Here is a 16,752-nt window from a genome sequence, read left to right on the forward strand (position 1 = left end):
AGCCCAGGGACCCGGAGATAGATACTCACCCCCTCCTCCGCCCCCCTCTGCTGCTGCTGATCCCTCTCCTCTCCTTTCGGCCTTGCTCCACCTTGGACAAGACGCTCTGCTTTTTTGGTTTCCAGCTCATAAAATAGGCATAATAAATGCCTTTGCTTCCAGCTGCTTGACAATGATGCTAAGAAGATTTAGGTGCTAATTCTGGCAAAATCACCAGAACCCACTGAAGGAGCAAAGAGCGTGTGTGCCTTTAGTGAGGAGAAGGGAGAAGCAGAGGATCCACATGTGGTTCACTGTACTCCTTGCTGGCTAATTAGGAAACAGATTCATTAAGGCTCAGGCCCAAAGAAAAAGCCCAAAGCGTGAAAGAGAGAGACCAAAGAGAATTACATCATTTCCTCTGTATCTTCCCTAAGGGCACCCTGGTATTGGAGAGAATGACTCAGACCACAGAAATGAAGCAAAAACAGCCCAACTTCCAATACTGATTATTTTGGACCAGGACCTTACAGAGAAGAGGACACTTCTTTGGAAAAAATAAAGGAGTGAGGCAAGCAAGGAAAGTGGTTTTCTGACGAGACTGAAAATAAAGCAGGGTAGGAAGTTGAAGCTAAATCATAGCATGTGCTGTTCTTTCCCCTCTTCCCTCCGTATACAAATCAAAACAGCTTACAGACTAATCAACAGGGTTTTAGGAATATTTAGATTCAGTGAAATCCTTGGAATAGAGACACTGGTTTAGAAGCTTACACTTAGTACTATTTTTTTAATATTCAGTTATTATTATAGGACGGTCAGATGGAATCGGGATCAATTAAGTCAGAGGATCTTTTCAATCTGACTTCTGCAAGTAGCTGTTACTCTTACATGGAAATTGTAAAGTTTCCTGCCCTGTGAATGCCTATTAAATTCATTCATTTGCCTTTGGCAATAATGTGCCCTTAGAAATCTATTGTTCTTGCTCAGGTGATGATAGAACACGCTGACATTTACATATGAATACAGGTTGCTGCTTTTTTTTTTTTTTTTTTTTTTTTTTAGTTGGTCTAACACAGTCAGAAGAACTCAGGAATGATCCTTGGGCAGTGTCTTTGGCAAATTCCTAAATTGGGAGTCTGCTCTTCTGGCTACTGAATTGCATCTACACTGGAAGGCTGGACCCTGGACAAGCCTTGGCTCATCTCCAAGCCCCACCCTCTCCAGATTCCACGGCTCGGGAGCACACACAGGCAAAGGTGACCTGAAACAAAATCAGATCCTCTTCTATTTTACAGATTTAGAGATCCACCAGCCTCTGGGAGCCCCAGGAAGAGCAAGTAAGATAAACGGTGGATAAACCCATCCCCTGTTCTACCTTGAACTCGAGAGAAGAGACAACTGGTTGACGATTTGCATCATCAGAAGGTACAGATATAAGGCTATTTGGGTTTTAAAAATTAATGTTATTATGGAAGAGAAGAAAAGCACCTCTTTGGAATTTTTGCAATAAGATGGTGATGAAGAGGTTCAGATTATGGAAAGAAATTTGGAAAACTTTTTTGATAATTGGCACTTCTACCTTTAGTATAATTTTACCTGATGTTTTTACCACTGAAGCTTTTGTAACAGATGCTACCAGTGATGACTGATGTTTTTTGGAAACTTTGTGGCTTACAACTCTCCTTCTACGAAATGTCATTTATCTACCGATCCATTCCTCCCTCCTTCAATCCATCCTCTGTTTCCGGGATATAGATTTTGTGCTACCCAGTGTGTTAAGTGCTAGGAGCTCTACAGGGAACAAGATGTGTCAGGACAGTCTGCTGAGGAAGAAGGGCTTAATAACTTTAGGAAACCATAAAATACCTCCTACAGTGGGCAGAGGGCCATGGGAGCACAGGAGAAGGGCATTAACACCATCTCGGGGGTTAATGGGCATTCCTAGTTTAGTGAGAAGCTTAGCTGAAACTCAAAGACATGAGCAGTTGTGGGGCAGGGGGTGGGGAGGGTAGAGGTAGGGTGGGCATGGGGCAAGTGTCAGTGTTTCAGTGCGACTAGGATGGAGAGGGAGAGTGTGTGAGAGAGGGTGAGTGAGAATGGCTTCTCGGCCTTTTGGCTAAGATCAAGTGTGAGAGGGTGAGTGACCGCCCACACGTACGTGATGCGAGGGAAGGGGGAAAGAGAACAGCAATGAGAAGGCTAGAAAGATGATCAGGAAGGGAATTACATGGCCAGATAAAGAGTTCAGAAGGCAATGCAAGTCTGCTGAAGAATTGTAAAGTAGAAGAAATGGCAGGGTCAACTGTGCAGTTTAGAAAGATCAATCTGGAGGACAGACTCTATAGAGGACAAACGCTATGGAGGACAGACGCTATGGAGGACAGACGCTACAGAGAGAGCAAAGAGGACAGTCTGTTAAAAGTTGCTGCAGTGCTCTGGGCTGGACATGCTAGAGATGGAGATTAATAAGGATGTATCGATTAATTCAACACATATTTACGGAGGCATACTGGGACCAGACTGTGGATGAAAATGCACCTATCTCCACAAAGTTTACAATCGGGGGAAGGAAATAGAGATAATGATAGAATTATACAAAAAATGTAAAATTACAACTGTGATAAGTTCTACTGTGGCAGAGATGGCCCTCCCCCTACATCTGTTGTTTGCTTCTTCATCCACGTGGACAGAAAAGCTGCATTTCCCAGCTTCCCTTGCAGTTGGGTACGGTTGTGTGACTGAAGTCTAGCAAGGACTTGGATAGGGAGTGGAAGGGAAGTAAAGCAAGAGGAGCCTTGTTCTCTAAATGTGTGGAGACACGTTGGTCTGACAACCTGAATCCCAGCCCAGGAGTGTTATGTGGGCAGGAATTAGTTCCTAATGACTGAGTGGTTACATATTTGGGTCTATTTGTTACATCAGCTCAGCACAGCATAAACCAATATATACTGTAAAAGGGAGGCACAGAGTGCAATGCAAGAGCACAGTTGGGGCACCTGACATAATCTGGGGAAGGAAAGTCAGGAAGATTTTATTGTGGAGCTGTGAGGATAATTCAGAGTCTCCTGAGACTGGTAGAAGTAGACCGTTCAAGAAAGGCCCAACCGATGGGCTCCAAAAGACCAGATAAATGGATGTGTAGAAGAAGAAATTAAAGATAATATCCATAAATAAATAAATAAATAAATAAATAGATAATATCCAAGATTCTGCTTTGGGAAACCTGATGGATGATAATGCTGGTGTAGGAGCATAGAGGAAAAAGGACAAGTTTTGGTGGGGAGATAAGAAAATTTTGGACATAAGAAATTCATGGTGCCTGAAGACCACACTAGAGATGTCCAGACTGTTGGAATTATGTTTCTGAAACTCTGTAGAGAAGGATTAGGTGGCAAGTAGACTTTGGGGAGTCTTCTCCCTCTAAATAATAATTGAACTAAGGGAAGTAAAGCAAACAAGATGGTGTAGTGTCAGAAACGCAGAGGGTAAAACATGGACTCCCAAGGAATACCAATGTAATGGAAGAATCTAGGAAGAGGAGGCTTCAAAGAAAACTCAGAGAGTAGCAGTCAGAATGGTAAGAGGAAACTGGAGAAGAAAGGTATCCTAAAAACAAAGGGAAAAAATGTTACACCTGTATCTTTACTTTCTAATTTAAAGAAACTTAGAATGAATTTTCTCTGATACTTTTGCATGATAGGAATCTGATTTAGGATGGCCATAGAACATTGCTAGATTAGACAGTCATTTGAAAGTTCTGGTTTAAAATATTGGAAAAGAATTGAACACCAATAAAAAATAAATTTATATAAAAAAATAAAAAAATAAAATGTTGGAAAAGTTCTTCCACAATGACAAACAATTTATATTCATGTGTTAGAAGTTTTGCCTACAATTATCCAAATTGCACAGAATTTCTAACTCAAAGCATCACATACCTGGTCACATTCCTGGTGTTGATAGAGCACTTGATATTTCAGGGTGCTATTTGGGTCTACATCATCATTAGAATAAAGTAGAAGGTGGAAGTAACTTCATAAGTATAGTGAAGTATTCCATCGTAATAAGAAAAGTATAATCTAGACTTTGAAGTTCCTTTCATTGTGGTTTTCTTTTTTCCCTTTGATTTTGCAAATTGTCAAAAACAGATTTTGTTTGGAATAATTTTAATCACCAAAAAAGGACCAACCACTTCCCTCTCTTCTTCCCCTTTATCCTGTTTTTACTTTTCTCAGTTCTCTTACCTTTGACCAAAGGATAGAACCTTCCCCATTTCTTCTCTACTTCCCAAAGCCCAAATTAGCTCTTCTGGTTGCCATAAAGCATTTTCTCAAAGAGATTGTAAAAACACATTTCTGCCTTCTTCTTCTGCTCTTATCTTCCACCTCCCTCTCTTTTATTTTTATTATTTTTTATAAGGTTTATTTATTTGGGAGAGAGAGAATGCTCATAAACACATGCAAGTGAGTGAGCAGGGGGAGGAGCAGAGAGAGTGAAAAGCAGACTCCCCACTGAGCATGAAGCCTGACAACACAGGCTTGATCTCACCACCCTGAGTTCATGACCTGAGCCAAAATGAAGAGTTTGACACTTAACCAATGGAGCCACCCAGGCACCCTAACCTTCCTCTCTTTTAGAAAGAATTTCCTCCTCTTTCCTGTTTATCCACTCATCTTAGCCCTCCAGCTGATGCATCTCTTTCTTTCCTGTGTCTTCTCATTCTTTCTCTTCTTCTACCTTTAAATAGTTTCTTTGCTTCTGCACTTTGGCTTAGTGCCACCATGAGTCAGTGCAAGATTTTCCTCAATTCCAAAAGCTGTATTTTAACTTTAAGTGGGCACAATCATGCCTTTTCTCATGCTCCCCCCTCCTGTATTTTTTTTTCATACATTTTATGTGCAAGATATTGTTTTAAGTGGCTTAGAGGATAAGGCATTGGTCGTTTTCTCTGCCCTCAAGGAGTTTATCATCAACAAGTAAAAATTCATGGATTCCTAAAAGCAATTATAGTAAGAGGTGTCATGCATGAACAGCACAGCTAATGAACCATAGTGAGTTCAGAGGAAAAAAGGAATCCAGGTGGATTTAGAAAAACCAAAATGGCCTCATGGAAAAGGAAAGGAGCTTTCAGCAGAGCTGTGAAGGATTTGCATTTTATGGTTAGTCAGAGCCCTGCAGAAGTACAAAGGAGTGAAAGAGTGGCATTTCAATGAAGAGCACTTCCAAAATGCAAAATGGACTACAGGGTACTATTATTTCCATCTCTTCCTAAGTCAATGCCATCAATAAAACAATAGGCCAAAATATTGGCCAAAAACCCTTCAATATTTGGCCATTTTGAAATGCTAGAATTATCAGAGATTCTGGGTTACAAAAGAACAGACAGATAAGGCACCTGGGTGGCTCAGTTGGTTAAGCATCTGCCTTAAGCTCAGGTCATGATCCTGGGGTTCTGGGATGGAGCCCCATATCTGGGTTCAGCTCCCTGCTCAGCAGGAAGTCTGTTTCTTCCTCTTCCTCTGCCCCTCTGCCAGCTTATGTGCATTCTCTCTCTCTCTCTCTGTCAAATAACTAACTAACTAACTAACTAACTAACTAACTAACTAACTAACTAAATAAATAAATAAATAAATTCTTTAAAAAAGAACCCAGTCAGGTAACAGCTGCTTTTTTTGTATCCTGAGTCAACTAAACTGTTTGGCTATAGATTCAACAGGTGAGAGAGCTTATGTTCAAGAGCATTAAAAAAAAAGTGTATGATGTTCAGTTTGGAGTTTGTCACAGCCAAAAATGGAACTCTAGCAATAAGAGAATAGTTGGCAATGACCTTTTATTTTTTGGTTTATTCTTAAATTTAATATATATTTTTTTGTTCTGATTAGCACTCTAAGTACATGAAAGAGGATTTGTATTTGTAGCAGACAAAACATATATAGAACCTGCCATGCTCCATATTCCCTGCTAGACATGCAGGTCCAGGCTTTGCTCTGTGTGATCCTGCTACCTTGGCTGCAGCTAGTGGACCTGGGAGTCTGTCCCAGCTTGGGGAGGTGGGTGATACACAGCCATTGATAGACTTTGAGATAGCTCGATGTAAGTATTCTGCATGATGGAAGCATCGTCTATTTGGTGAACTGATAGGTCTACTCATTTTCCCGGTCAGACCCCCTTTCCTTCTGGAGTTTGATTGTAAGTCCTACAGAAAAAAGCCATAGCTGATAAATAGAGGCAAAAGAAGAGAGATCCAGAGCAGAGGCAGGAGCAAAAAGAGGTAGAGAAGACATAGAGAAAAGTCCATTGACAGTGAGCAGATTATGAGACAGATGGCCAACAGAGATGTCAAGTCATCACTACGGTAGACAACTGGAATTGCTGTTGGCTGACTAGAGCTGCTATTGCAGCCTGAAGAAAAATGAATGCTGCTCTGTGAGGCCTGGCTGTGCAGCTGCGGAGACCATTTTTTGTGTTTCCCTGCTTCTCCATATGTTTTTAGCAACACATCATTTCCCCACTAACTGACATAACATGAGTGTCTCTGTTCCTTCTTGCAGAAAGAATCTAGCTCACACAGTAATTTACGGATTATGTTTTTATACCAGGCCACCATGGATAGAAAACATAATTTGGAGGCCATACCCTGAAACCTGTTGAAGTTTACACATTGCTGATAAGATAGTAAGATCCTGGATTGTCCGAGATACTCAGATTGTAGATGGCTTTCTCTTCTTTTTGGTTCCTCTATCTTTAAATGTCTCTACTGCCAGCTACTATTGAGAAGATGGGTGGATACAGGGAGAAGCAGCCCAGGCTAGCTACTTATTATTTCTCCTAACAGTTTGGTGATGGGAAAGTAGAAACAAATGAGTAGATGGTAAAGCATAGAGAAGCAGATTGCACATTGGTTTAAAGGTATGTACTTGAGTCTGAACTTGAGCAAAACCCAACCTCTTTCTGACTTAGTTTCTTTATTTGTAAATAGGAGTAATAATATTATTTTATAGGATAGTTTTGAGGAATAAATTATTTATTGATGTAAAAATCTTAGAAAAGGGGCTCCTGGGTGGCTCAGTGATTGAGCATCTGCCTTTGGCTCAGGTCGTGATCCTGGGATCCGGAGATCATCAAGTCCTGCATCAGGATCCCCACAGGGAGCCTGCTTCTCCCTCAACCTGTGTCTCTGCCTCTCTCTCTGTGTCTCTCATGAATAAATAAATAAAATCTTAAAAAAAAATCTTAGGAAAGTGAATGACACATAAATTTTAATGATCTTATTATTATCTATGCCCCTGGACTACATGTAGATTAAATAGGATCAGGCAAATAACACACCCAGTGCAGTACCTGACACATAAACTCAACAAATATTAGGAATTGCTGTAACAACAGCATAACAACTAATACTGTAATTCCTCAAGTGGCTTCTCAGTTAATGGAGTAATCATTTTATATCCCGATCGACCATATTCTGGGTTGGTACCCAGGATCAAAAGTTGCAGGTAATTACAGAGTCATAAAGGCAGTATCATATAATGATGAGGAAATCGTGGAACTACCAAGTAGGAGACCAGAGGTTTAGTTCCAGGTCTAGCACCAATGAGCTTTATGACCTTAGTCTAGTCATTTGATCTCTTTGAGTTTCAATTTCCTCATTTGTTAAATGAAGGTACAGTGTTCTCCAAGCTCATAAATGCTGTGATTCTAAGTTTCCAAGTGGCTTTTAAAATTTTAAAAACTCGGTTTGCAGATATACATTTCCAAGCAAATTAAAAATCTATCCTTGCAGCTGGGTATTGACTTCAGCTCTTCTAGACATGGGAAAACATTCCTTTTTCATTTCCTGAGACCATTTTTCACAGGATCTGAAATAAGGAATGGTGTACATTCCACTGTGTAGTGTTGCTTTCTAATCATTTTTATATATTTTTAAATGTATACTTCTAGCATAGTATAAACTAAATGGCTAAAAGTTTAGCATGTTTAAGGGTAGAACTATAATTAAGAGTGGACTAGAAAAAGTAATTTGGAAATTATCTCTGGCAGGCATGCATGACCTGGGTGGCTCAGTGGGTTAGGTATCCGACTCTTGATTTGGGCTTAAGTCATGATCTCAGGGTCATTAGATTGAGCTCTGGCTGTGCACTGGGCATGGAGTCTGCTTAAGATTCTCTTTCTCTCTCTCTCCGTCTGCCCACCACCCCCTCCTCACTCTCTCTTAAAAAAAAAAAAAAGGAAAAATAAATTATCTTTGGCAGTATCTAAAATTTGTCCCTATTGTCTTCACAGACTTTATTATATTAAGAAATTTTATAAAGTTGTCAATCCTGTCAGTGACACCCTGATTTCTCCAGAAACATCATACTGGCTGAAATTTATGCAGCTTTTTTATTATTATTTTTTTTCTTTCCAAAAGCCAGGGAGCCTGCTATTCCATTTTTATTTCCAAAGGCAGGGTGGGGTTGTGGCTTGGCAGTGGAGGGTGTGGTTCTGATGGGGCTGGCTGGGCAGGAAAATAAACACTACAACATGTGGTTGTGATGACAGTTCAGTGTCTACAGACCATACATCCTTGAGAACTCTGTGTTTATGCATAAAATATCTCCAACTGATTTAGAACTATTTATGAATCCAAGGGAGTGCTGCTGAGGAAGAGAGAGAGAGAGAGACAGAGACAGAGAAAGAGAGACAGAGAAGGAAGGTAAGGAAAGGGGGAAATAATAAATGAATACAGACCACGGAAGTATTAAACAAGAAGAGCCCTCAATGATCATCTAGTCTAGCTTACTAAATATATTTCATAGGGAAATCTGAGGCCTAAAGAGGTTCAGTACCTGCCAGAGGTTACTCCATTACTCAGCAACCAAGCTAGGACTAGAACTTAGGTGATTCCTGAACTTGGGTATTCATTCACTCACTCATTCATTCATTCATTCAAACAATGTTGCTGAAAGACTTCCATTCACTTCCACTTCATTTAGGCTTCATATTAGGCATTTAGTGACAAGACACTGTGCCTTCATTAGGCTTCATATTAGGCATTTAGTGACAAGACACTCCAGTAGCTTATAGTCTAAGGTAGGGAGATATCAAAGCATAAGGTAGTTCCCAATAAAAGGTAGGGATGAAATCAGAGTACTGAGAGCTTTAAAGGAAATAAAACAAGGTGGTAAACTCAGGGTGATGGCATGTGTGGGGAAGGAAGTCTCTAAGGAGTTAGTTGAGTGACGTGAAGGAAATAACCATGCAAACGTTATAAAACAGCATTTTTAGGCAGAGGACATAGCTCTCAAGTGGGAATGTATTAGGAGTATTTGAGGAGAGAAAAGGTGTGACCCTGCAGCATGGTGAGCCAGAGGGACAGTGGTGTCAGTGGTGGTGGGAGAGGGAAGGCATGGGCCAGATCAGGCACGGCTGTAGGACCGCAGTCAGGATTGGGTTTTATGCTATGTGCAGTGGGAACAGTTGGAGAGTCTTAAGCAGGCAGTGACATGATTTGATTTATAGTTAAGAAAGGCCACTCTGACATATTGTATGGGGAAGGGGCTAGAGTAGAAGCAAGGAAACCAACTAAGATGCTACAGGACTTACTTAGGTGCAGGATGATGTGGACCATATGGTTGCAGTAAAGTTGGGAGGAAGTGGACAGACTCTGGTGCTAAGGGAAAACACCATTAGGCATGTCCCCAACCTTATTACTTATTACTCAACATTTTTATTACTAATAAGGGGAAAGATGGAATGTCTAAGTAAAGCAACATTCCAAAACCCTTCAACATGATGATCATCATTTTTCATTAATGTTGTTTTAGGCCGTGTACCTGTTTAAAATATGATTACTGTTTGTAAACTGAGAGGGACCAGAATCTCTACCTTATGTCACTCCAATTTTGGAATAAAAATAATCACAAGAAAGCAAACAGATGCCAGGGTTATAAAATACAACAAGCTTCCAGTTTATGGTCTGAAGTCAGCATAGGTTTAGCTCAACTTCGCGTACGCCTTATAGATGTATATCCATGTAGACATTCATATTTCCATGATTTTATTCATGACCAGGGCTGCAGGGGCAAGACCACAATATATTCCGTGTAAAAGTGGATCGGCAGACGTTAGAGATAGTTCTAACACTGAGAGTTGAAATATCTGCTCTGCAGAATTTAACGAACCAGGAAGAGTTGATAAAAATTCAGTTAATGGGGCACCTGGGTGGCTCAGTCAGTTAAGCATCTGCCTTCAGTTTAGGTCATGAACTCAGCCTGATCTAGCCCCACATCCCTGCTTGGCGAGCAGTCTGCTTCTTCCTCTCCCTCTGCCCACCTACTCCCGCTTGTGCTCTCTCTCTCTCAAATAAATAAAAGAAATAGTTTTAAAAATTCAATTAATGAGACTTTAAGAGTTTTTACTTTGTTTTTTTGTATTTTTGCATCCTATAATAATAGCATTAGTAAATATGACTTTGATTATACGTGTAGTATTCGGTTACCCAGTTGAGAATATTTTCCCATGTGTGGAAAAGGCTTAAGCATGACATAAAGCTCATGGAACATGCTCAAAACCTACAGCTCAAATGACCCTGTCCTATCAGTAGCTGTCACTGAACACCCCTAATACTCCCCCAGATGCTTTCAATATGTTACACACAATCCTTAGGCAGACATGCAAGTTTGGTACTGTTATCGATCTCTCATTTGGAAAAGAGGCAGCTGGGGTTCAGATGTGGTGGAAACAGGGCAGGATGGAAAACCAGCCTAGTTCCTGGGCCCGATCTTTCGGATATGCCCGATGTCATGAATCATTCATTCTGACTTTGGCATAGAGTAACATTTACATATAAATCCATATTCACATTCAAAAACTGATGTTCTCCGGCCAAAGACCTATTTAGCTGTTTGTGCTGACATTTCCCATCGTGACGGCTGTGGTCTGGAAATTCTGCATCAAGTTAACTGCTAGGCTAGTGTTTCTCAGACTTGAGCAACGTATGGAACTTTTTGATAGGGAATAAACATGTATCATTGATTTAAATTACCTTTCAAAGGACGCAACTTTAAAATATATAAATAGGGATCCCTGGGTGGCGCAGCGGTTTGGCGCCTGCCTTTGGCCCAGGGCGCGATCCTGGAGACCCGGGATCGAATCCCACGTCAGGCTCCCGGTGCATGGAGCCTGCTTCTCCCTCTGCCTGTGTCTCTGCCTCTCTCTCTCTCTCTCTCTCTGTGTGACTATCATAAATAAATAAAATTAAAAAAAAAATAAATAGTGTCTAAAAAAAATAAATAAAATATATAAATAGAAAACTAGTTATAGACTCCTTGTGTTTACAGCTTTGACATGTGCAATAATAGAACCCAGAGTGAATTTAAAAATTAAATTCAAACCATAAAAGGAAAATTTTAAAAAATTAAATTCAAATATTTCTAGAGAAATTCTTCGGTCCACATTATTGCAGCCTTTCCCCCCCAGCCCCCACCCCCCATGAAAATAGCACTGACTACTGTCACAGGTTCTTTTTACTCAGATTCTCACTACTGTGACTCTGTGATGGTCCCATTCTTCTACTTTCTTCTATTCGAGCTACTTCAACCCCTTCATTCCTATAGTGCACATGACATCACTGGCTCTGTAACAGAGTGAACTTGCTAGGTCTACCTCTATTCTTTTTGTGTTATCCTTGACTTGGCATCATGACAATTATAGAAACTGCCCATAAATTAGGGTACCAACGTGGGTTGGCAATACTCAACAGCTGCTCATGCAGATGATCCGAATAATGCTTATAACTACATTTTAGATTATCTCAAAAATGAAAGCACAAAATTGCACTTTATAAAAAAACGTGTGGACTTATAAGAGTATGTCTGGGAAATCACAGGGTTCCACAAAACCCATTTTGAGAAAACTTACATTTGCATTGTATAGTCTCAGATTCTTTCTTCATTTTCACCACCCAGGTGGGATAATTTTTTTTAAGATTTCATTTATTTATTCATGAGAGACACAGAGAAAGAGGCAGAGACACAGGCAGAGGGAGAAGCAGGCTCCCTGCGGGGAACCTGATGCGGGACTCGATCTCAGGACCCCAGAATCAAGACCTGAGCCGAAGACAGATGCTCAACCACTGAGTCACCCAAGCATCCCCAGGCAGGATAAATTTTACTTCCATAGAATGTCATCCTCACATCCATCATACTATGGAATACAAAGCAAGTGGTGAAAAAAATGGGGTAGCCCCATCTGTCCTGACTTGAAGACATGGCCACAATTTATTAAGTGGCAAAAGCAGTATAGCAGGATAAAAAACAGGCACTCAAAACAGATGCTTGTACACCAGTGCTCAAAGCAGCATTATTCACAATAACAAAATATGGAAAGAGGCCATGTCCATCAGTAGATTAGTAGATAAACAAAATGTGGTCTATACACACAATAGAAGAATATTATTCAGCCTAAGAAGGAATGACTTTTTGAGTCTTGCTACATCATGGATGAACCTTGAAAACACTAGTCTAAGTAAAATAAGAAAATAAGTCGACAAAAATGAACAAATATTGCATGAGGTATCTGGAATATGCAGATTTATAGGAACAGAAAGTAGAATGGAGATTACTAGGGGATGGGGGAGGAAAGAATGAGGAGTTATTGCTCAATAGGTACTGAGTTTCTGTTTGGAATGATGAAAAATTCTAGAAACAGATAGTGGTGATGGTTGCATAAATTGCGAATGTGCTTGACACCATTGAATTCTACACTTAAAAATAGTTAAAGTGGTATATTTGATGTTAGATATTTTATTTATTTATTTATTTATTTATTTATTTATTTATTTATTTTTGATGTTAGATATTTTAAAAACACAATAAAATGTTTTAAAAATAAAAAGTGTCAGCATCCATGATGTGATAATATATGGCATATGCTTGTGTATATGTAAACACACATATACATACTATATACATACATGTATAAATGCACAGGGATTTTCTCTAGGATATGTACTAAATTATTAAGAGTAAAAAGTTAAGAGGAGTGTTATGGTTTGAACTGTGTCACCAGAAAAAGATACTTTCAAGCCCTAACCCCCCAGAACCTCTGAACATGACCTTATTTGGAAATAGAACGGTTGCAGATATAACTAAGATATCATAGTAGGGAGAGCCCCTAATCCAATATTATTTGTGTCTTTATAAGAAGACAGGCATGCGAAGACAGACGCATACGGAAAACATCACATGAAGACGGAAGATTGGAGTGGTGCTTTTACAAACCAAAGAATGCCAAATTTTGCTGATAAACCACTAGAAGCAAGGAAGAAGCAAGGAAGGACTCCCATATAGGTTTTAGAGAAAGTGGGGCCCTGCCAACACCTTGATTTCAGACTTCTAGTTTCTGGAACTTTGAGAAAATAAATTTCTATTGTAAAACACCTAGTTTGTGGTACTTTGATATGATAGCTTTAGGAAACTAATACCATGGGCTTTATTTTATAAATATATATATATATTTAAGTAGCCTCCATGCCCAATGTAGGACTTGAACTCATGACACTGAGAAATCAAGAGTTGCTTGCTCTCCTGAGCCAGCTGGGCACCCCTATACTCTTGTATTATTAGATATTTTACCTTGGATATGATTGAACTCTTCAACCAAAGGAAAAATGTTCACTTAGCCTTGTTAGTCATCAGGAAAATGCAAATTAAAATTACAATGTAAGACCATTACACACGCACCAGAATATCTAAAATTTAAAAGACCACTCAAAGTTGGTGAGGCTGTAGAGCAACTGGAACTATATATTGTTAGTAGAACATAGTTGTTATAACCACTTGGAAAACTGTTTATTTATTTATTTATTTTAAAGATTTTATTTATTTATTCCCGAGAGACAGAGAGAGAGAGAGAGAGAGAGAGGCAGAGACACAGGCAGAAGGAAAAGCAGGCTCCATGTGGGGAGCCCAGTGTAGGACTCGATCCCGGGTCTCCAGGATCAGGTCCTGGGCTGAAGGTGGCGCTAAACTGCTGAGCCACCTGGGCTTCCCAGGGAAACTGTTTAATAATGTCTCTTAAAGCTGAAAATAAAGATACCTGTAGTAATTCTACTTCTTGATGGAGACCCTATGTAAACTTACATATGTTCATCCAAAGACATTTACTAAGATGTTTATGGCAGCCCTATTCTTAGTAGTTCCAATCTGTACTAATCCTAGATGTCCATCAACAATAGAATAGATAAGTAAATTGTGCTATAATCATATAATGGAATACAATACAGCAGTGAAAATACATGAAACAACATGGAAGGATCTTAAAAACACAATGTTGAATGAGAGAAGCCAGATACAAAAGAGTACATACTGTGTGATTTTAATTTATACAAAGTTTAAAAATAGCTAAAACGAATCTATGTTGCTTTGTGATTACTCTTTGGCAGGGGTAGTGGCTAGGAGAGAGCTCAAAGGCAATGTCTAGGGAATTGGTGATGTTCTGTTTCTTACTCTCAGTGGTGGTTAGGGGGAGCTAATAATTTATTATGGTGTATGATTTGTAACTTCTCTGTATGCATGTTATAGTTCAATAAAGTGTTTACTTAAACCCTAAAAAATCATTCTTTTTGTATTAGAAATCACCACTTTTTCTTTGGCTTCTGAGATACTGTTACTTTTCTCTCTCCCAGTCTATTAAATCAACAATTTTTTTTTCTTTTGTGACCAACTGTATACAAGTCACTGTGCTAGGCAAAGGATTCCACTACTTTGATAGGAAGATGACAGTCATATTTTTAAAACTTAAAAACTCTGTTCTAGAAGCTGCTTGTCAAGACTTTCTATTACTCTTCACAATTCTTTCCTATCAGAGATTTGCATTCCCTCTTTGGCTTCTGCATAAAGCTGTTTTGACACAGTGGTCACCTCCCAGCTGGTTTTCTTGGCTTTTGCCCAAGAAAATCCTGCTTTCTGATCTCTGGTCTCTTGTTCTCCCCAGCTGTTCCTAATCTTTGAACTCTTAATCTGCCATCTTGGATAGATCAGATTCTTCCTGGCTCCTCTCTCCCATCACTTCTTTCAAGAATTTGAAGAATGAAAAATTCCTTCAAGTCTGCATTTCTATCCCATGGAGACTTGAGCTTACTCTGCTCTCAGGGAATTATTCATTATTATATATATTATATATATCTCCTAAATATAATTATGGCTATATCCAAAGAGGGTCTGGCTATATCCAAAAAGGGTTTGGTTTCCTGTTTTGTATTATAGTTTGTATTGGATAAAGGATTTTCAAGAGAAAACATTTTTTACTTCAAAACAGGTAAACGAGTATCTTCACTATTATTTATCATTATCTAGGAGGTTCTAACCATGTAATAAGACAAGAAAAGCAAATGAAGCTTTAAAATACTGAACAAGAAAAGGTGAAGTTATTTTTTGTGCATGTTATGTACTTTTATGGTTAGAAATCCAAAATGACTCAATTAAAAATATTAAAACCTACAAGAGAATTGGAAGAGTGACTGAGCATATGATAAATATTTAAAAAAAAACCCAATAACTTCTCTTTATATTAGTAATAGTGAGTTACATATAGAATATACAAAATAGGGATCCCTGGGTGGCGCAGCGGTTTGGCGCCTGCCTTTGGCCCAGGGTACGATCCTGGAGACCCAGGATCGAATCCCACGTCAGGCTCCCGGTGCATGGAGCCTGCTTCTCCCTCTGCCTGTGTCTCTGCCTCTCTCTCTCTCTCTCTCTGTGTGACTATCATAAAATAAAAAAAAAAAAAAAAAAAAAGAATATACAAAATAAATTCTTTAAAAATAGTGTCATGAACAAATTGAACTATAGATGTCTAGAACCTGGGCAGCCCAGGTGGCTCAGTGGTTTAGTGCCATCTTCAGCCTAGGGCGTGATCCTGGAGATCCAGGATCAAGTCCCACATCGGGCTCCCTGCATGGAGCCTGCTTCTCCCTCTGCCTGTGTCTCTGCCTCTCTCTCTCTGTGTCTCTTGTGAATAAATAAATAAATAAATCTTAAAAAATAAAGAAGTCTAGAACCCACCTAGAGAAAGCAGTAAAAAAAAAAAAAAAAAAAAAAAAAAGGAAAGAAAGCAGTACAATTTCATTGAAGTAAAATAAAACATGTCTTAATAAATGGAGAGATATATCAAAATCTTAGATTAGAAAAAAATCATGAAAATAAAATATTTCCCAAGTAATATAAAAATGTTACTGGATCCAGTTGAAGTCCCACTAAGGACTGAGTAATGGAATGAATATTAGAAAATAAAAAGTCAAAAATTGTCAAAATAATCTTAAACAAGAATAATAAAGGCCAATATGCTATGCAATGTATTTTTAAAAGTATTATGAAATGACAGCAATAAAAATAGCATAGTATGTCATATAGATAATAGATAATACTTTTGTAGCCCTAGAAATTGGTTTATTGTTTTTTATGAGCAAGGTGCTTATAAATGAGCCACACTATCCACAGTAGGATGTGAAGCCCCTAAGCAATATAAGATCCTGCTGAACTCAGGAGTTCCACTTTTCCCCTTCCATTTAGTCAGGCAACACACTTAAAGTAGGCACCAGACTGTGCTTTAAGAGACAACTGTGCAGGAGACCCTAGAGTTTGAAAGTCTAATGAGAGAAATAGGCAATTACAGTACCAAAGGGCAACACATCTGCCTGTGGGGATCTTGCTTCTCCTCATTTCTATCAATTCACCTGAGCCCCTAGTCTGACAGGTTATATGTTTGTGGTCCCTTAGCCAGTGCCACTGG

General features: G+C 39.2%; 1 protein-coding gene and 1 long non-coding RNA gene across 3 annotated transcripts in view; one reads left to right on the forward strand and one right to left on the reverse strand.

Annotated features, from left to right (window-relative positions):
- Positions 1-16,752, reverse strand: part of RBPJ (recombination signal binding protein for immunoglobulin kappa J region) — a 224,898-nt gene that overhangs the window by 147,654 nt on the left and 60,492 nt on the right. The gene's annotated exons all lie outside the window — the stretch shown is intronic.
- Positions 457-13,848, forward strand: LOC119871263. Of its 2 annotated transcripts, none has more exons than XR_005357347.1 (3): positions 457-596; positions 1,275-1,404; positions 13,165-13,848. It is a non-coding gene; the product is annotated as an uncharacterized LOC119871263 (long non-coding RNA). The 2 variants fall into 2 exon arrangements; XR_005357346.1 differs by having other exon boundaries at positions 13,168-13,848.

The sequence above is a fragment of the Canis lupus genome, chromosome 3, assembly GCF_011100685.1.
Source record: "Canis lupus familiaris isolate Mischka breed German Shepherd chromosome 3, alternate assembly UU_Cfam_GSD_1.0, whole genome shotgun sequence".
Taxonomy (NCBI): Eukaryota; Metazoa; Chordata; class Mammalia; order Carnivora; family Canidae; genus Canis; species Canis lupus.